This window comes from Episyrphus balteatus, chromosome 1, assembly GCF_945859705.1.
Source record: "Episyrphus balteatus chromosome 1, idEpiBalt1.1, whole genome shotgun sequence".
NCBI classification, from domain to species: Eukaryota; Metazoa; Arthropoda; class Insecta; order Diptera; family Syrphidae; genus Episyrphus; species Episyrphus balteatus.
The window spans coordinates 144,671,826-144,691,573 of record NC_079134.1 but is presented as its reverse complement, the minus strand read 5'-3'; the positions used below and the strand labels follow the sequence as shown (position 1 = coordinate 144,691,573).

General features: G+C 29.0%; 1 protein-coding gene across 2 annotated transcripts in view; it reads left to right on the top strand.

Annotated features, from left to right (window-relative positions):
* Positions 1-19,748, top strand: part of LOC129907413 (bromodomain adjacent to zinc finger domain protein 2B) — a 92,145-nt gene that overhangs the window by 27,323 nt on the left and 45,074 nt on the right. Inside the window, exon 1 of one of the 2 annotated variants that reach the window (XM_055983607.1) lies at positions 2,549-2,567. The exons of the other annotated variant lie outside the window; for it this stretch is intronic. The gene's annotated coding sequence lies outside the window, so the exon portion shown is untranslated. Of the gene's footprint in view, positions 1-2,548; positions 2,568-19,748 lie in introns of those variants that run through there. 2 annotated transcript variants of the gene reach the window in all.

Below are 19,748 nucleotides of genomic sequence, written 5' to 3'. Positions count from 1 at the left end.
TATATATAATCGTGTGTGAGTGCAAAATTGAAGAAGAAAAAAAAAAAAAAAATAAAATACAACAAGAGTTGGAATAAATTAAAGAAAACCAATAAAAACGACCTCAAGAGCAAGTGAGAAGGAGCTAGCTAGCTTGTACAGAGATCACCACTACAACACAAGGTGTAGAATAGAGACTCTGTGTATAGTGTTTGCTTGCGCTCCTCTGTGTCACATGCACACTTAAGCAGAAGCAGCAAGAAAATCTTTAAGAGTTTTTTTTTTGTGTACTACACTAGTACATTTCTTCTGAGATTCAGATACGAATTTGGATTCGGATTCAATTTTTTTTTTTTGTATTGTCGGTTGTCGTATTCTTCGGATTCAGCCAGAGACGCGCAATCCACAATTAGTCCAGTGCATTTATATTTTGACCCAGCAGTTTGTACCACCCCCAAATTTTTTTTGCTCATTCGATAGAGCACTGGCTGAGTATCATTACCCTGATTTTTCGCACTCGTGAAATTCACCTTTCCGCCGCCATCTTGGATTTTAGTTTTTGTTGAATATCTCGATTTCTATTTATCCTACATAAAAGTTGTGTATACAAGAAACGTAGGCAATTAAATTTCGCGTCTTTTATATTAAGAACAATTTTTCGATATTCTGAATATTAAAAAAGTTACAAGCCAAAAAAGTAAAAAAAAAACAAAAAAATGACAATTTTAAAGTTTTGAGCACTTTTTATCAAAATTATGAAAAAACGTTCCGAGAAAAGATTATTCACCTTAAAATTTTCTATAACTCTGCTCTACAACTTTTTTTTCTATCTCTATAAATACAAAAGTTATTAATACTTTTTTGTTAAAAAATACCCCTTTTTTACGAAATAAAGAGACTTAAATATAAAAAAATTGCAGATCCTGAATTTTCTCTTGTAAGATAAAGCTATAAAATACTCACTAATCATTTAAAATTTAAGATTTGGTAAAAAAAAAATTTAAGAAAAAAGTAAAGATAAAAAACACAAACAAAAAAGAGCATTTTTAACAAAAAAAGTATTAATAACTTTTGTATTTATAGAGATAGAAAAAAAAGTTGTAAAGCAGAGATATAGAGAATTTTAAGGTGAATAATCCTTTCTCGAAACGTTTTTTCATAATTTTGATAAAAAGTGCTCAAAACTTTGAAATTGTCATTTTGTTCATTTTTTTTTACTTTTTTGGCTTGTAACTTTTTTAATATTCAGAATATCGAAAAATTGTTCTTAATATAAAAGACGCGAAATTCAATTGCCTACGTTTTTTGTATACACAACTTTTATGTAGGATAAATAGAAATCGAGATATTCAACAAAAACTAAAATCCAAGATGGCGGCCGAAAGGTGAATTTCACGAGTGCGAAAAATCAGGGTAATGATATTCAGCCAATGCTCTATCGAATGAGCAAAAAAAATTTGGGGGTGGTACAAACTGCTGGGTCGTCCATATATGAACATCCTAAATGCACTGGACTAAATAAGATACTGAGTACCTACATTTGTTTTGTTTTTTTTTTTTTTTTTTTTGTATAAAAAAAAAATTGTACTAAATTTTTTTTTTTTATCATTGTTGGATACTTATCTTTTGGATTCAGATGGATTGTTTTTTCTTCTTAATTTGTGTTACATTTGTCTCAGAAGTCGTATCTAATTCGTCGGTTGGAGTAATTTAAATTTTATATATCTTTTTTGTAAATTCAAGCTAAAATAAAAATACCTAAACGCCCTGAAGAAGAAGAAGAGACACGATAAAAATTATTATTTTAATTTTAATTTTTTTTTGTCTTATTTGGTCTCGCGTGTATCTGTGTACATCTTTTTTTTTCCCTGTAAATTGGCTTGGATTTTGTAGTTTTTTTTTTTTTTTTTTTAATTTCAAATAAATGAGTGATTCCGATGGATGGATGTAAAATAATGTTTAAAAAATAAAAAAAAAAAAGATATATAAAAATTAGTTTTGTGTAAAAATGTGCGTTGTTTGAGTTGTTGTCGGTTTTCGGTCTTCATCGGTATTATATAGTTTGATGTGTTGATGATGATGATGATGATGGTCAGGTCATACACATTTATATAGATAGAAAGATAGATATTGTATCTGTTGGTTATATTATTTCATTCAATTGAAATTTTTATGTAATTTTTTGTGTGTAAAATTGAAAAAATATATAAATTCGTGAAATGGCGACATATTAATATTGTTTTTTTTTTTTTATTTTTTGTTTTAAGAGGTGATTTTTTTTGTGCAATTTTTGTAATAAAATATTCACTCATTGAATGGTTATTTTTTTTTTTTATTAAAATAGTGTGAGTGCGTATGTTTAAAGCTTCTACTTAAATAAAAGATACATATTAAAGCAAACAAGCAAGCAAATAAAAAATAATGCATAAAGTGGATTACACACATACTGGATTTGCAAATCAAATCAAGTTATTTTTTTTTCTAATTGGATATAAATAAATAATCAAACAAAAAATAAAAAAAAAAATCAACAAGAGAAGGAAAAAAAAAATCAAATAAAAACATCAAAACCACAATTTGATGAGTAGGTATGTATTTTTTTTGAGTGACTACAGTTCTTGTATTTTTTTTTTTTAAATGCGTTTATACATATTTTATGAATCATTTAGTTTCATAAATATTTTTTTTTTTGATATTTTTAATTTTTTCTTGGTTTTCTCTTCTCACTTCAAAATGTGGTTTTTATTGTTTACTTAATAATGAAAAAAAAAATATAAGAAATAATTTTTTTGGTTGTTTGTTGATAATTTTTGGTTTAAATAAGAAAGAACTTGATGATTTATGGTATCTTTTTGAGTGTTTTTTATTTTTTCTTACGAATTTGGGAAGATGAAAGAATATGAATTTTTAAATAATTTATTTGTATAGATTTTCTACTTGTAGAAATAACGGTTTTATGGGTTTTTATTGTTGTAGAAATTAGAGCGTGACAACAGAAGAAGTGCAAATTAGTCATTCATCATTTTGTATTATTATTATTTTTTTTTTCTTTTTGAAAGGTTACCTACTTCCTACTTAGTATTGAATTTTTTTTGATGTCCTTAGGTACCTGTACCTACCTAGTTTTTTTTCTGGTTTCGAGAATTATTTATTATTTTGAGCTTGTTGTTGTGAGAACCGTTTATGGTTTTAATACCTAGTTGTTTTTTTTTACTGGATATTAATGTGTAGTTAAAGACAGAAATATTTCAGGATATTGTTTGTTTCCTGGTAGGTAAAAATGCCCAGAATGTTTTTTCTCTGACAAATTTTGATGGCAATTAATTAGATGACTTATTGATTTCTGGGAATTTCAATAATGCTATATGCACATTAATCTATCAGATTTTAAATTTGATCGTTGGCAATTTTTAAAGCAGTAATTATTCCAGTTCTTGTGAAATAAAGGAATAGAGTATTTGCTTGTGGCATTTTTAAAGAAAACGTCAATGAGATAATTTATTGATTCAAATATTGCTAATTCTTTTAGTTTATTTTCTCCTGAAGATCTTCAAGTTGAACGAACTCTAAATTTTCAAACTGCTTGTGTAGGTGAATATTATGTATTTTTTGTGTGTGGGTGGATAAACGTAAAATGAGTGCTCATTGGAATGTGAGATTTTTAACCCTCCATATCCCATGACCGGATCTTTAATTGAAAATTCGGTTTAAAACAAAAATTAATAACAAATTTTTCACATGTTTTTCAAAAAAAAAAAAAATAAAAAAAAAACAAAACAATATTTTTTAATGGAGACATACGAAATTTTTAACTTTTGAAAAATTCTTTAAGAAACTAAAGTATCGCGTGTAATTTTTTACAATACGTTCGGCATTCGGCAATCAACATACCAAAATTTTGCATCCTGGGCCAACTTGTCTTAGGTACTTGTGACAACGTCGATTAAAAGGCTGAATTAATTTATCTCAGTTATAATTTTTTTTCTGTGTTCTATTTTCATTACAACATTTGTTCTTTTTAATTTTATCCAAATTTGAAATAATTTTCTCAAACAATCTCTAGTCGATTCATATGATAAATATTTTCAGATTCTGACCGTAATCAATTTATTTATTGTATAAAAAGTGTCTTTAATATTTAAAATTTAAAGTTATTGATTTTTTCTTTAATTTTTAGATTATTGTATTAACATGTTTTTACATACAATGTCACACCCGTTACATTTTTTAATATTTATAAAAAATACAGTTTTTTTTTATAAATTTCCTGCAAACGTAATTAAATCTTCGTTCATATTGAATTCGATATCCACGACTAACCATTATAAAATATGGCATCTAAAAGTCACTGAAGCTGACTGAATCGATTTTCTAACGTCACACACCTGTTACATCTTATCTTAGGTGTTTTTGACATTGAAATACAAGTTAGCAAAATGTAATTTTAAAAATATATATATTAATAGCTGCGTTCCTTTGGAAATATTTATCTACTGCTTAGTACTTAAAGCTGCTTTGAACTACTTTTTCAGTATAGCAAAAGTAGTTCAAAGTAGTTTTAAGTACCAAGCAGTAGATAAGTATTTCCAAAGGAACGCAGCTAATAACTAAATTGAACTAACTTATTAAGTGAATAGTACGCAATCCAGAAACGAAAAAACTGTCACACCACAATGGATATACCCATTTGTGGTAAAAGTGCAGCATTTATAACCGACATTTTTACAATAACGCTGATGAACCCCATAGATAACTGCTGGTTAGAAAAAAGGAAAACACCCTGTAATTTTTGTATTTAATTATAAAAACATTTGCAATTTAAAAGAAATTTAGACATAATATTCTTGATATGTTATGCACTCATTTAAAAAAAAAAAAACACAAAATTTTAAAACCTTTCCCTGACGCACAGTGCGTTGATTGTATGGAGATGTTGGAAAAAAATCAAATTTTTAAAAAAAAGTTGAGTTTGGAAAAAAAATTGTTTTTAAATGTAATAACAACACGTTTTACAAACTTATTATATCTAGAAAACGGCTTGCACAATTTGAATAAAATTGAAGAAATTTGATTATCTAGGCGAGTTCAAAAGTACAAAATAGTGTCGACCCTATTCGCCCCCTGCCACGCCTACTTTTGTATACATGATTCGATCCAGGAACTTGTATGTATGGTAATTCGGGAAAAAAATAAAAAAAACAAGTGTTTTGCTAAGATTTCTTGATTTTCAGGCTCTAAATTTGATTGCATATTTAGTTTTGACTTCATTAACTGCAAAACACCACGCCATCGGGCTGTTGGGTTGGAAAAACAAACATCAAAAAGCTCCCTAGCTGAACACATTATGTAAAAAATACTCGTAAACAAACACTTGTTGCAAGAGAAAGCGCAAGTTTCTGCAGACAAAACTTACTTTTTTTAAAAGATATAATTGTTTTCTTTCTTTAAATAAAAACACTTTTTTCCCATCTGACCTCTCTCAAAATATATGGCTTATCAAAGTTAGTACTTACCACGAACAAAGAAGCTTTGATTTGGACTCTCAAAAAAATTTAAATTTACATGTAGAAAAAAAAATATGCAGAATAATTATATTTTCTCTCCTGAATGTGAACCTAGCAAAAAAAATATCATATGTTCCTTTTTTCTTCAGTAAATGGTCTTTTAACCGGTAACTACAAATCTTACTCTAATTGTTTGTTTTTTTTTTATTGATCTTCTGAGGATCTCTGACAACAGAAAATTGAACTTTATCATAAATTAACTGTCGATTTATTCATTCAGACTTATTACCTTGAATTTGGCATACTTGCTTCACATTTTGGGCAAATTCTTTTTTTTGATTTTTTTCCACTAGTCGCCGCACTGTGTGGCGTAGAGATCAAATTTAAATTTGATGGTTGAGTCTTGTATCTCAAATTGATTTTCCTCAATAAATTAACATTTCATTTATGTTCTTCCAAAATTATTCGTTATTGAAGCTTTCTAAAAAATAACAATTAAGGAGATTAAAAAAATGTTGCAAATGAAATTTTTTGACCAGTTTTTTGCAGTTTGTATGGAAACCGCAACTCATCGGTTTTTAAATCTTTATTATATCAAAAAAAGCAATATGTTCGTGCTATAAGTTTGAATATCCCGGCCTTTTGTATTTGCTTTGTTAAGCAGGATATCTATCATCTCAAAAGTGTTGATAAACTTTTCTTTTAAAGTACCAAAAGACATTACACTATTCTTTCCCTGTCCTTTGTTTTGTATTGATTTTTATTTAATTTCTATTACAAGTTATGAAACATATTCAGGTACTTGTATGAATAAAATCAATTGAAAATCAAAGTAAGAGTTAAAACAATTCCAATTCTATGAATCTCATTATCAGATAGTAATAGGGTATTTTTATTGCAATTGCTACTATTGCTACATTTAAAAACTAAGTGGAAATCAAAAAGTACGATAACTATTTTATTGTTTGATTGTTTCGCCTTGTTATATTGATATAGAATTATAGATAAATATCAAATAGTGATAAAAAACTACTTGAATTATCTCTGGATTTTTCATTTGTTATCTGTGTTATGAGGAAACAACTTGTTCACAAAACTGCCAGTGCCAATGTCACACAAATTTTACCACAATTATTGTATTAAGTTGTTGACAATTTATTAGAAAGTGTGTCGTTTTGTTTTTTTTTTTATTTGTAGCATCTGAGATAAAATGGTTAATAAACTTTTAAATACAAAGTTAGAACAATTTTTTTCTTTTTTTTGTTGAATATTTCATAACGGTTGATAAGAAATACTTGTTTATGCTGATTTTGATCATTGAATTAACAAAAGAAAAATAAGATAGCGAGTTTTGATGTAGAATGAAACTTAAATTTCTTACAGAATTTTTTTTTCGAGATTTATCGAAATTCTAATCCGACCTATTTTTTTTTTCTAAGCCAAGTATCTGACCCCGAATTCTGTAAATTCGACTTCAATATTTTAGTACCGAATAGATAACCATCAAGAATTTTGTTCACAGCAAAAGTAAAATTCGATTAGAGATTATTTCAATAAACTCGTGCATTTCCATCAAAACCTCATGTTAAACTTTCTATAAATATGTCCATTACGACAAAAAAAAAATAGCTTATAGCTAATTCAGCACAAACTCTGCTATAGGGGTGACTAAAAGCCTAGGGTTTATACACAAATACAATTAAATTTTGTGCAAAATAATAAAAACAAAGTCCACCCTCATATTCCATCTGTCAACCCTGAATTAGTTAACATACTGACTGTCAACTTGCGCCTGGCCTGGCTTGACATGAGTTTGGGTTGGGTTTGGTTCCAATCTAACCATCCATCCATATGTGAAATTGTGGATTGTTGGATATCTATGTATATATTTTTATAAATTATGTACCTTTTCAGATATTTTTACGTAGTAGCATCGATTTGATACCACCTATAGGTATTGGAAATAAAAACCAACAACAATCAATTCGACAGTATAACAGCAGCAGTGCAAGTTTGTATGTAATTAAACGGCCATATATACAAAAATTGGTATTTATGTGTATAACTCTATCGCTACCTACATTTGAATGTCGTATTTTCATTTAACGTGGCAAATATAGATTCAAAAAACATTTATAACGGAATATATACATATATTTTTTGTTTTGTAATCATTTTCGTAGATATGTATGTATTTACTCTATAGCACTTTGGCGTTCGGCGGCGTGTTTGAAAATTGTCATCAATATCAAATGAAGGGGGTGCATTTAAAAAAAAAAAAAAAAAAAAACGGGTACATGATGATGGTGCACAGATATTTATTGATTGAGAATAGAAAATTATTTGAAATTGCAAAACTTGATTAATATGCAACAGCGTTGCCACTTTACAAATGGCGCAGACCCACAACATTAATACAACTAATGCCACTAATTAAAATCTACTGCGTTATTCATTTATTATTTGCTCTCCACAAAGTTGGTATGGAATGCTGTCTCTCTGGTTTATTTTTACGAAACTGATAGTTCCTTTTTTCTAGGAATTTTCGAATTAAGCAGAAATGAAGATTAAATTTGGAATCACGTAGGTAGTCGTTGTTTGAACATTTGGGGCTAAATTGCAATTTTGTCAAGTTTTCATAAATCCATTGAGATGGTTCAAGTGAGGACAAGTATTGGCTATGAAATCATGGAAAAAGTGATTGTAAGTGTACCTACAGTAGACCGATTAAAAAAAATTTTTTTTTTTTTTGTTCAAAGTAATACCGAAAATATTGTTGGAAATGACGAAAAAAAAATACTGTAAAAGTTTCAGCTATTAATATTAACATTAAGTACCGCCGCATCGCAAATTTCTATTTCCCATATGGTTTACATGGGAAAGATTGTGTTTTTGAGTTTGGAATTTTATAACTTTTTAATGGTTCATCAAAAAAAGGCTAGATTTAATAATTTTCTTGTATACACGCTCTACAAAATTGCATTTATAAAATTTAAAAAAAACCGACTGGAAAAATTAATTAAAATAATGAAAAAATGAATAATTCGAATTTATTGAAGACATCTAATATGATAATATTAGGGGTTTGAGAATTATATAAAAGGATCTGTGTAACCAAAACACAACATAGAATACAAATATTCGAAAAGTTTGCAAAATTTTTTAAAAAACCTAATAGTTTCGTCAAAAAATTGAAAAAAAAAATGAAGAAAAAATTACATTTTATATTTTAAAGTTGAATAACTTCGAAACGGGGGAGTTTATAAAAAAAATTTACAAGGGCTTTTTTTTAGAGCGTTCAATTTGAACGCTTTTGATGAACCATTAAAAAGTTATAAAATTCCAAACTCAAAAACACAATCTTTCCCATGTAAACCATATGGGAAATAGAAATTTGCGATGCGGCGGTACTTAACGTTAATATTAATAGCTGAATCTTTTACAGTATTTTTTTTTCGTCATTTCCAACAATATTTTCGGTACTACTTTGAACAAAAAAAAAAATAAAAATTTTTTGAATCAGTCTAACCTACACTGTATCGTCTTATAGAACAAAAGTGAGTGAATATGCGTATTGAATATGCATTCATTATGAACAAAATTGAACTACTTTTTGGTGAATATTCATTCACTTTTGATTCGCATACTGCAGTTTAATTACGAAAACTTGACAGCTGATTGTATTTCTCCAGTGATTGGAGTGAAGTCATAGCTGTTCAAATAATTGAAGGGATTAGTGCCAAAAAACCAATTTATTCTAAAAATTTAAAATAACAAGTTTTGTTGTTCATATATCGCACTAGTATTACAAAAACTGTTTATTTACAAACTGTTCCAAATAAAAAAAAATATTTTTTTATCAAGTTTTTTTAAAGAAATAATGCAATTAACTTTTAAGCAATTATTTAAAATATTAGCTACTTATATACATATTAGAGCGTTTGTTATATATGTTTTTTTTTCGGGAATCAAGTTCCTAAGTGGAAAAACTGTTTCTAAATAATAAATAATAATAATATTTTGACGCTAGATGGCGCCCCAAGAGGGTTAAAGTTTTTTCTCATTTGAAATAGGTATATGATATGTTGACTTATTAGGCCATTTTTTTTAGATATAGCCTAAATGTAAAAATGTTTAGGTACCTTTTCAAAAAGGTATAAACCATTTTTCTAGGACTAGGGGTTTAGTCAGGACATGCATGACTTTTTTGGGTTTTATTTTATTTTTCATGCTACTCATATGCTTGTTTTAATAAAACATGCTTTGTTTAATAAACCCAAAATAATAAAAATTAACTCAAAAATCATATCTAAAAAATAATTTTTCGAAATATGGCTTTTTTAAGTTTTTTTTTTGTCCTAGTATTCGGGCTATACCTTGACTAATAAATGACCAATCTGAAGAATATAAATGTAGAATATCTTTTCAGAAAATCACTTTTTTGACGTTTTTAATGAGAAGATAAATTCAAAATCTTTCGAATCCTCGAAGTTTTATATAAATTCAATTGATGGCAAAGAAAAAAAGATACTTTTGTAGTCCGGTCAAATTAGACCAAAATAAGAGGGTGAGGTTACATTAATTCCCAGCAAGCTGAAAATTGGTAGGATTGTTGGAAACACCATCATAAACTAAATCTAAAAAAGTCCTCATCGATCCGAGACCTGGAAAGAATTTTACTTGGGGTCAAAGGTCACAAAAAATGGTTTTTCACGATTTTCAGCAAAACGGTAAGTCTTATCAAAAAATTTTCAATGCAAGAATTGTAGACCAGTTTATTATATATAAAAAGGATCCTGACACTTTTTTCCTAAGACCCACCGTTTTTTAGGTATAACGATTCAAAAAGTTGAAGTTGATTTGTAATCGTCATAATCAGGCCTATTCTGAAAAAAAAACTCCCAACTGAAAATCTCTTGAAATTTCATTATTTTTTTAGCTTGAATTTTGTTTTTCAATGGTTAAGAATATGGGGAAAGCAAAAAAAAATGAAAATTTTCACGATTTTTCCGATTGGGGCCCTTCTCCCGAAACCATTTCCCTGGTAATTTTTGTTTAGAATAGGTCCGAATATAATACAGGGTGTCCGATAGAGAATGGGCAACCCTAAAACGGCTGATAGCTACACTTATGACCGTTCTAAAAACAGATAGAAAAGAGTTCTATCGCAACCAGTTCGGAAAATATTGGCTTTTTTTCGTTCAGTGTATTTTAAATTTTATCAATTTATGTTTTCGTTCACTACAACCATGAATGAATGAATTTTATTCATTAATTTTTTTAAATAATTTTCTAAAATAATTGGATGAGAAACACTTTAAAAATTTCATAGCTATTGCACATTTTATTTGAAAAAAATTTGAAATCTTTTTTTCGATGCAAAATGTAAAAAAAGTATTTTATGAAAAATTTTAAACACCTGTGGTATGAAATAAATCTATAGAAACCTAGGTGGCCAAATTTAAATTCCCATTAAAAAACGAGCCTTTTCAAAATTCTAAAATATAACCTATGAAAAAATTATAAAAAAACTTTTCTCCAAAAGTAAAAAAAAACACATTTTTGATGTCTTAATAAGTATAAAGTGCCTTAAGAGACATCCGATTCAGCAGTGAACGGTTCAGAAATTGAAGATCACTCAATAGTTGGAGTGATTCCACCCATTGAATGAAGGAAATCAAAGGTCTTGAAAAAGAATCACACATTTTTTTCGGGATTGGATGGAAACGAAGTCCGCTTTATTAAAGTTGCTCCCATTGAGTGAAAAAACGAATGGCCTATGTGGACTTATTTCTCCTTACCTGCCATAATTTACAAAAATATACATATTCCAAGTAGCTTAGCACCCTTTATAACCGCATGTTACGCGTATTAGGTATGGGATCAATTGGGTCACCCACTTATACATAAGTTTTCCCAAAATGATATTTTGCTGAAAAAATTGAAAAATCATTCTTAAAACCACACTTTATAACATTTTGAAAGTAAATCGGTAGTCACTCGGCACTCCTTTTTATAGTCATAATCATCATTATATTTCATTGTTATCTTAAGTTCTAATTTTTTTTACGCACGTCGGAAAATCATACACCTGGGAGTTTTTGAAACACTCTCAAGTGAGGAGAAAGAATAAACGAAGTATCGTTCTTTTAAGTATGCAGCAGACTTAAATCAACAGTTTCATGTTTTTGATAGCCAGTTTTAAGGAAGCCGTTTGGTTGCATTTTGTTCTCATTATCAAATACTTTACGGATTTTACTATATCAAATGCTGAATAAACAGTAAAAGAACTTTGTCGGACCATTTAAATTTTGTGGGGGTGGTAACGCCGACATAAACCCATTTTAGCCTCCCATACGGAGAATTAATGAAATCATATATACTCCACTCTAACCTTAGGCTATCGAAATTTCCCACTCGGAATTTTCGATATTTTCATAGCAAAACTGTTTCGATTTCAATTTTGGAATTGAATAAACTGTTAAGCGAAATGGAAAAAAAAAAAACACAAAAAAGGATTGGAGCACTCTCATCCAACACTGTTGTGTACAACAGCGACACTTCAACGTCATTACCAATTCAGAAGGAATTCTCAACTCGAAAAGAGACGAGTTTACGAGTCAGAGCTGTCGAAATTAATTCACAAAATAATACAAAATAAATTGATAAGTTTTATTTCATCTAATTACTACAATTTTATAAGTAGATTATAAGTGGCTGTTATTATAAAGGTGGTTGTTATAGGTGTAACTATGAATACTACCTCACTAATAGGTGTTTACTCAAGTACTTAATCTCTTGTGGAATTTATTAAAAACGACAGCTCTGGACAGAGGACATTCTATACAACATTATTTAGCTGTGTTATGTGATATAATAAGGGAACATTGGGAAACAGAAATAGGGACACACGAGCACGACACACGAATTCATTTGAAATAAGGATTTGTGTAATGGTTCTGTTTTTTTTTTTTTTTTCTGTTGATTTTCTATTGCTTTTGTTGTTGGTATCACACAGTGTGTCTCTTTATAATTTCTACTGTTCTCTCGCTCATTTCCTATACAAGCACAAATATCATCCAAAAAGAAAGAAAAAAAAAAAAAGGAACTACGACCGCATCAAGAGGGAACAGAACATTTCAGCTGAAGTAGCACCAGCAGCAGATATAGAGGTAGAAATATGTACCGAAACCGTGGCCGGGGTCCGTAGCAAGGCTGTGTAAGGTGGTGGTAGGTAATCCCAATCCCATACAAAAAAAAAACAACAAAAATACACACATACAATAGGGACACAGGGAGACAAAAGGGATATAACCATTGAAGAAGAGAACGAAAGAAATAACACAAAAAAATAAAAAAAAACAAATTTATTTTGAGTATACATCTGCTATAGTTGGACACGTTCCACAATGCAACGAAATGGAAACAGCAAAACTATTCCTTGATGTATTACCAAATAATGCAGGAGCAGGAACACTCTGCCTGATGCCTGCTCTGTACCTCTTTCTTTCTACCGAAAAAGGGAAAAAGGGAAGAAAATTGAATAAAGTGTATATACAGGGTGTCCCATAGTCACCGCCCCAAACGAAAACCATGGATTCCTGAGGTCATTTTAAGTCGAAAAACTTAAGAGGTAATTTTCTCGTTTTCGTCCCGTTTTCGAGTTACCACGGTTTTTATGATTTTTGTTCTCTTTTTCCTTATCTAGCTATATCTTTGCCAAACTACGTTTGATTTGAAAATTTTTTTTTACAACCAATCAAAAATTTATTACAGTTTTAGTTTGTCTCAAAACTTTTTTTTCTGCGGACAACCGTTTCTCCACAATTTGGCATCAAACACAATTTTCTTCGTTTTTTAAGTTGGTTTTTACACTTTCATATCATTTAAGTCAAAAAAACACGTTAATGAGTATTAATTTTTTGTGCTTTTTATTAAAACCCAGTTTATTTTCATAAAAAAAATAAGTTTTATTTCATAAAAAAGGCTACTGAAAGTAATTAAAAAAAAAATAAACAAACTGAGTAAATTAAAAAAAAAAATAATTTTTAAATAAAAAATTAATTTAAATGAATTAAAAACTTTTTCTGAGCTATTGTGGTTAAGAAAAGAACAAATAAATAAAGCTCAGAAAAAGTTTTAATTCATTTAAATTAATTTTGTATTTAAAAATTATTTTTTTTTTTAATTCACTCAGTTTGTTTATTTTTTTTAATTAATTTCAGTAGCCTTTTTTATGAAATAAAACTTATTTTTTTATGAAAATAAAATGGGCTTTAATAAAAAGCACAAAAAATTAATACTCATTAACGTGTTTTTTTGACTTAAATGATATGAAAGTGTAAAAAACAACTTAAAAAACGAAGAAAATTGTGTTTGATGCAAAATTGTGGAGAAACGGTTGTCCGCAGAAAAAAAAGTTTTGAGACAAACTAAAACTGTAATAAATTCTTGATTGGTTGTAAAAAAAATTTTTCAAATCAAACGTAGTTTGGCAAAGATAAAGCCAGATAAGGGAAAAGAGAACAAAAATCATAAAAACCGTGGTAACTCGAAAACGGGACGAAAACGAGAAAATTACCTCATAAGTTTTTCAACTTAAAATGACCTCAGGAATCCATGGTTTTCGTTTGGGGCGGTGACTGTGGGACACCCTGTATTTGTAGGTATGTTTGGTAGGTATCCCGTTTTTGGTGCGGTTGAAGGAATGCCAAAGGATCGACCGGACGGACGGGGGAACGGGAGCGAGAGGTCGGACGAATATACAACGGGCGTGCACTGTGCGCGCAGTAAATAAAATATGGAAAATGCTGCTGAACTGAATGCATTAAAGGTGGTGTTTCTGTTTCTGTTTTGGTGTTGTTTGGCAATAAATGTTGTGTCATAATAATATGTAGATAATGTACTATACTCTAGATATAAATTTAATAAATAAAAATTGAACAACATACAAAACAATGGAGATATACTACCTACCAACAGCAGCAACATTGATATATGAATCCTTGATTGGGAGTTACATAAGTATTTCATTTTTGATTATGTCTGACAGGTTTTTGTTTTACTTGGAACGAGATTGTTAAAATATGTACAAGTTTTGTTTAAGGAAGAAGTTCTCAAGGCCAATAGCTAACAGCTTTTTATAAGAGTCACATAAAAGGTCCTTCAGCAAGGCATACAAATTTTTTTTGATATTGGGTGTGGGGAAAAGTTTTGAGGTTAACAAATCAGCAATTTTCAAAATATACATTCAGTACATTTGTATTGAATATTCATGACATCTTTTACACTTCTTATTTTCATGGAATCGAATTCAACGCGCAGTACCTACAATTGTGGACGAATATAGGTATTACATACATATACTTTCGTTGTGTGTTTTTGGGGGGATTAATAATAAAATCGATGAGTCTCTTCTTGTCGATGGATTAGACTTTTTAGAGCAGTTCAATAAATGTTGCACTGAATATAAAGTCAAGAATCCATTTTAATTCGTTAGATTTTTTTCGTAACGTTATCTTGTTGAATATTTCTAATCATTTTAAACATTTCTGTCAAAGCTCCACAATCAGTTTATTATACGAGAAAGAATGCTTTTATGAAATTTATTACAATCTTGACATCATTGATTTAGAATAACAAGGATAATGCGAAGGAACTTAAAAAAAATTTATTAATTTTTTAGTTTTTAAAAGGTGTTCTCATCTGATGGTCAGGTGTCTCATTAAGCATCAATTCCAACAGCTTTTATAGCGGCTAAAAACACTCTGGTCGTTGAAAGTATATATATATAGCACGTTTAGAAAGATAGTATTACAACTAAAAAAACATGATTTTTCAGGAAAAGTTAAAATAAGAAAATCATAAAAATAAATTTACATATAAAACAGATGAATTTGATAAAAATTTGGTGTAGAGACTTGACTTGGACTCTTCCAGGTCGCTTACTTTGTGGCCAATTTTTGGCGGCCTTAAAATAAAATTGAAAGTTTTTTGTACTTATTTCGCATGGTTTTAGTTTTTATATTTAAATTTTTAGTTTCGGAAGTGCACTTTTTAAATTTTTAACTGCAATCAAAATTAGCCCATTAGGATAGGTTATGTTAAAGTGGCTGTCGGGCTACTTAGACCTCTCCCAGACGGAGTTCTCTTTTATTGGAGAGATCACGGAAGGTTTTCTCTTCTTCTTTATTCATATAGTTCCTGCTGAAGTCATTTGAGAACACACCAAGTCGTTTGGTCTATTAAACAGTAGCATAAATATGCCTTAGGGCATTTACAAAAAAAAAAAAAAATTGTTTGATTTTATCGTAACCAGGCTGAAAAGTTTCGTTTAGACCCAAAAGAATGTAGGTCCCTGAAAATTTGAGCCCTTAAAATTAATTCCGCATCGCACTTTTTGATTTCACATAAAAATAACACAGACAATTTTTTTTTATTTCTGATTCTTATAACTAATGAAAGATAAACACCACTGCCATGCGGACTTAAGACTTTTGTAGAAAATTGAACGCTCTACAAAATAGATATCCGTGGTTTTTCATTTAACTAACTCAGTCAGAAGTTATTCGAGGTCAAAGGTAAACTTATTCTTAATACATTCTAGTCGTAGATGGGTGGTTGTTACCTTTTTGCCAAGTTCCTCTATCTTACAGATGACCGGAATGTCTCTATGACCCGGCACCCTTAAAAGGTGAATGTTGAACTGTTCAGTTATCTCCCGTAGAAGTATTTCAACGACCGTGATTGATTTTTAACCGGTATTTTTCTTTTTTAAACTAAAAAGCTGTAACTTTATAAACAAAGTTCTTGCAAGCATTTAGAAAGATACAAGTTTGGATCACAGTCAAACAATTTTTTTGGTCTTTACACTTATTTTAGCAGAGAAAATTCAATAAATCAAACAAAATACAAATTATATATACATATTAGGGTGGATCAAAAAAATTTAAATTCTTTTTTTTTTTTATTTCGTGCTCCGAAAAATCGATTGCTAGACACCTCTGGAATATACAAACAAAATATGAGCTATTTATATTAATGAGAAGGTCCTTCGCTTTGCAATTTCCCATTTTTACATCAAGCTTCTACTAAAAAAAATCATTTTTTTATAAATCGACTTTTTTGTAGATTTCTTTACATATTGGAAATTGAACGCTCTACAAATAAGGCCTTAATCACTTTTTTCGTTTATCTAACCGTTTAATAGATATTTGAGGTCCAAAAATCGAGAAAATCTTTAAAAATTCGTTTTTTGTTCTTAATTTTGTAACAAATTGAAAAATTATAATAATCAAACGCGCAAGACATATTCTTGTAGGAAATAGATTGTTCCACAAAATAAAAAAAAGAATTTAGATTTTTTTTGACCCACCCTAATACATATGTATAATATTTAATATTTACAAATATTGGAGTTACGCAAACATTAAGTATTTGATTATATTTCAACCAAAGTAAGGGAAGTTATAAAACTTATTATAAAATTAATTTAAAACAATTCATTAAATTAAAATTTTTCATTCATTAATATTTCCATAAAAGCCTTTAACAAGGACCAGCACTTGTATTCAATTTCGATTGGCCATTATACAATATTAATACTTATAACAAGATCTATTGGTTGCATCATAGTTCAAGAAAAAATGTTTTCTTCATATAAATAAATTGTGAAAAAAACATTGTTACGTATACGCCACAGTGACCGTAAAAATTTAAACCTTGAAAATTTGAATGTAAAAATAATAATTAAAAAATATTGATCAACTCAAACGTTTGTAACTGATGGCTTTTCTTTATTTTTGACATATATAATCAACAACAAAAATTTGCAAAAATAAACAAAATACAAAAGACCTGAAAAAATTTCACTTTGTTCTTCAATATTGGCCACTTATGAAGTGTACTCATAAGTACACTAAATAGACTTACACAAATTTATCTTTTAATTCCATAATTCGGAAAAAATTAACATCTTAAAATAAAATTATTTAAATCATTTTCAGTATTAATTTTTGAGAACGGAAATATTAATAAAATAGTATTTAAAGGAAAGAGATTAAATATTATTTTATTAGAAACTGATTTTTTTTTGTTGCCAATCCAAAGTTTTTTAATGCTTCTTCTTGTGTAAAATTTTCAGAAGCAGTAACACAATATTCAGTGAAGTGAAGTTGCTTGTCCAACCGACCTTTCGCAATCATAAATTTAGTGAGGCAATCACATGATTTCACACTCTACTTCGCGTCGTCTTCTATATAAATCTAGCTAATACATTTTCTACAATTGCTTGGTTTTTTTATTTTTATTTTTTTTTTTGTATTCCTACTTCATTCCATGTGTATGGTCGTTGTATGAAGCTTCTTACTCGAGGAGGTAATCGTATAGGTTGTTGACCCCCATGGGGCTCATGATATTATCTGTATGGTCGCACTCGTGTTATAAATAATGTAAATAGGTTCTTTTGTATGGAGGCCTCTTGTACCTCACCTACCTACCTATCATATACCTTTTCATATAATATAAATGAGTAATAATGGAATATATTTGTTGTACAGTTATAGTTTATTTATGTGCCAGAGGAAGTAGAAACATACACTTTTGTATTCATTTAAATTTATTGAAAAAACAAAAAAAAAATCATGAATTTCACAGAAAAAAAAAAATAAGCATTCAATTATGTATATGTGAATTACTCATTCTTTCTCTCACTCTTGTGCCATTATGCTTTAAAAATAAATATTTGCTTTGTAAATTAGATCAGGTTTTTAACAGTTAGTGGATAAACAAAAAAAAAATGTAGGTATTGGAAATGTTTTCGTTTACTTTTCACTAGATAGTCGCTTGGTTGACATAAAGTTGCTGTATTAAATAGTTTGCAGTTTTTTTTTTTACAGATTTTTGTTAGACAACAACTATTAATATTTCCTTACTAAAGCACTCTTTTTTAGGAAATCAAAATTAAGATTTTTGTAAAAAAAAAAACAATTTTTTTCCAAAAATTTGTTTGAATTTTATGAGTTAAATGATTTCAAAAGATTGCCTAGGGTTTTCTTAGGAAACAATTATTATAGAGTAGATAGGGACAATTTTCAATCATTTAATCGGTAGAAGCAAATTTGTCGTAGAATCGAGTCACACAAGTCTGGAAACTCATCTTTTTTTATAAGTTCGATTTTCAAGAGTTGGAAGTTATTTCAAAGTTCGCATGAGTATAAAGTTTTTAAGACAACCGTATTTTGCCGATGACTATCTGGACCAGCATTTTGTTACGTGCATTACTCTAGACCAAGTTTGGGATTCTTTATAAAAATTGAAATCGAGGTTACAATCAGAAATGGTATAACGATGATAGAGGATGCGAAAAAAGTGCTTCCCGCTTTTCTGTGTCGGTTTTCTTCAAACTTAGTAATTATGAGTTGGGAAATTCACTTGAGGCGAAATTTAACTTTTATTCTTAGGATTTAAATTTACGGTACCAGCCATATAAATAAAATAAAAAAATGCTTGCTTTTCTCAAAAACGGCTCTAACGATTTTTTCGCTAATAAGATTGTAAAAAAAAATATTTTTCAAACCTTTTTAAAACGAACCTACCTGTCATAAAACCGCTTTCTTCTTCCGACAAACTCGTCCCCAATTGAATCGATTTCAATGAAAAATTTCATTTTCATACAAATTTTTGAAAAAAAAAACATTTTTTTTTATTAATATTTTGTTTTTATCGACTTCCAAAAAGGCAACTGATTCTATAAAAGCAAGTTTATGCGACCAAGTCTTGCATTTTATAACAGTACCGTTCAGCTCTACAATGTGCCTCACGCTACTTTCAGTGGTATTTCGGGGTTATTGGTGTGGTTGAATACGAATTCGGTTGACAGATGTCAAAAATTGCCCAGGGTTGCCATTCCTTAAAGAAATTATCATAGTATACTCAAAAGGATGTTATGCAAACAAGCAAGATTGATTAGGTATAGGGTAGAGTTGCTTGTAGCCGGCGCCTTAAGGATTCTGTCTCATAAAATAAAGCACAGTAACGTCAAATATCAACATTTTCGAATAATTCTTGAAATAAAATGTACTTTTTATAATAATTTTTCAGTATGTTTAAAAAAAATAGTTAATAATAGTTCCCAAAAATATTTTATTTAAGTTTTTGTATAAAAAAGTCCGATTCTCCTAAATCCGGCCTTTGTTTCCTATTTTCGGCCATCTAGTGTCCCATTTCCGGCCACTGACTTTATAAGGTCAAGCTTAAATAAATTGA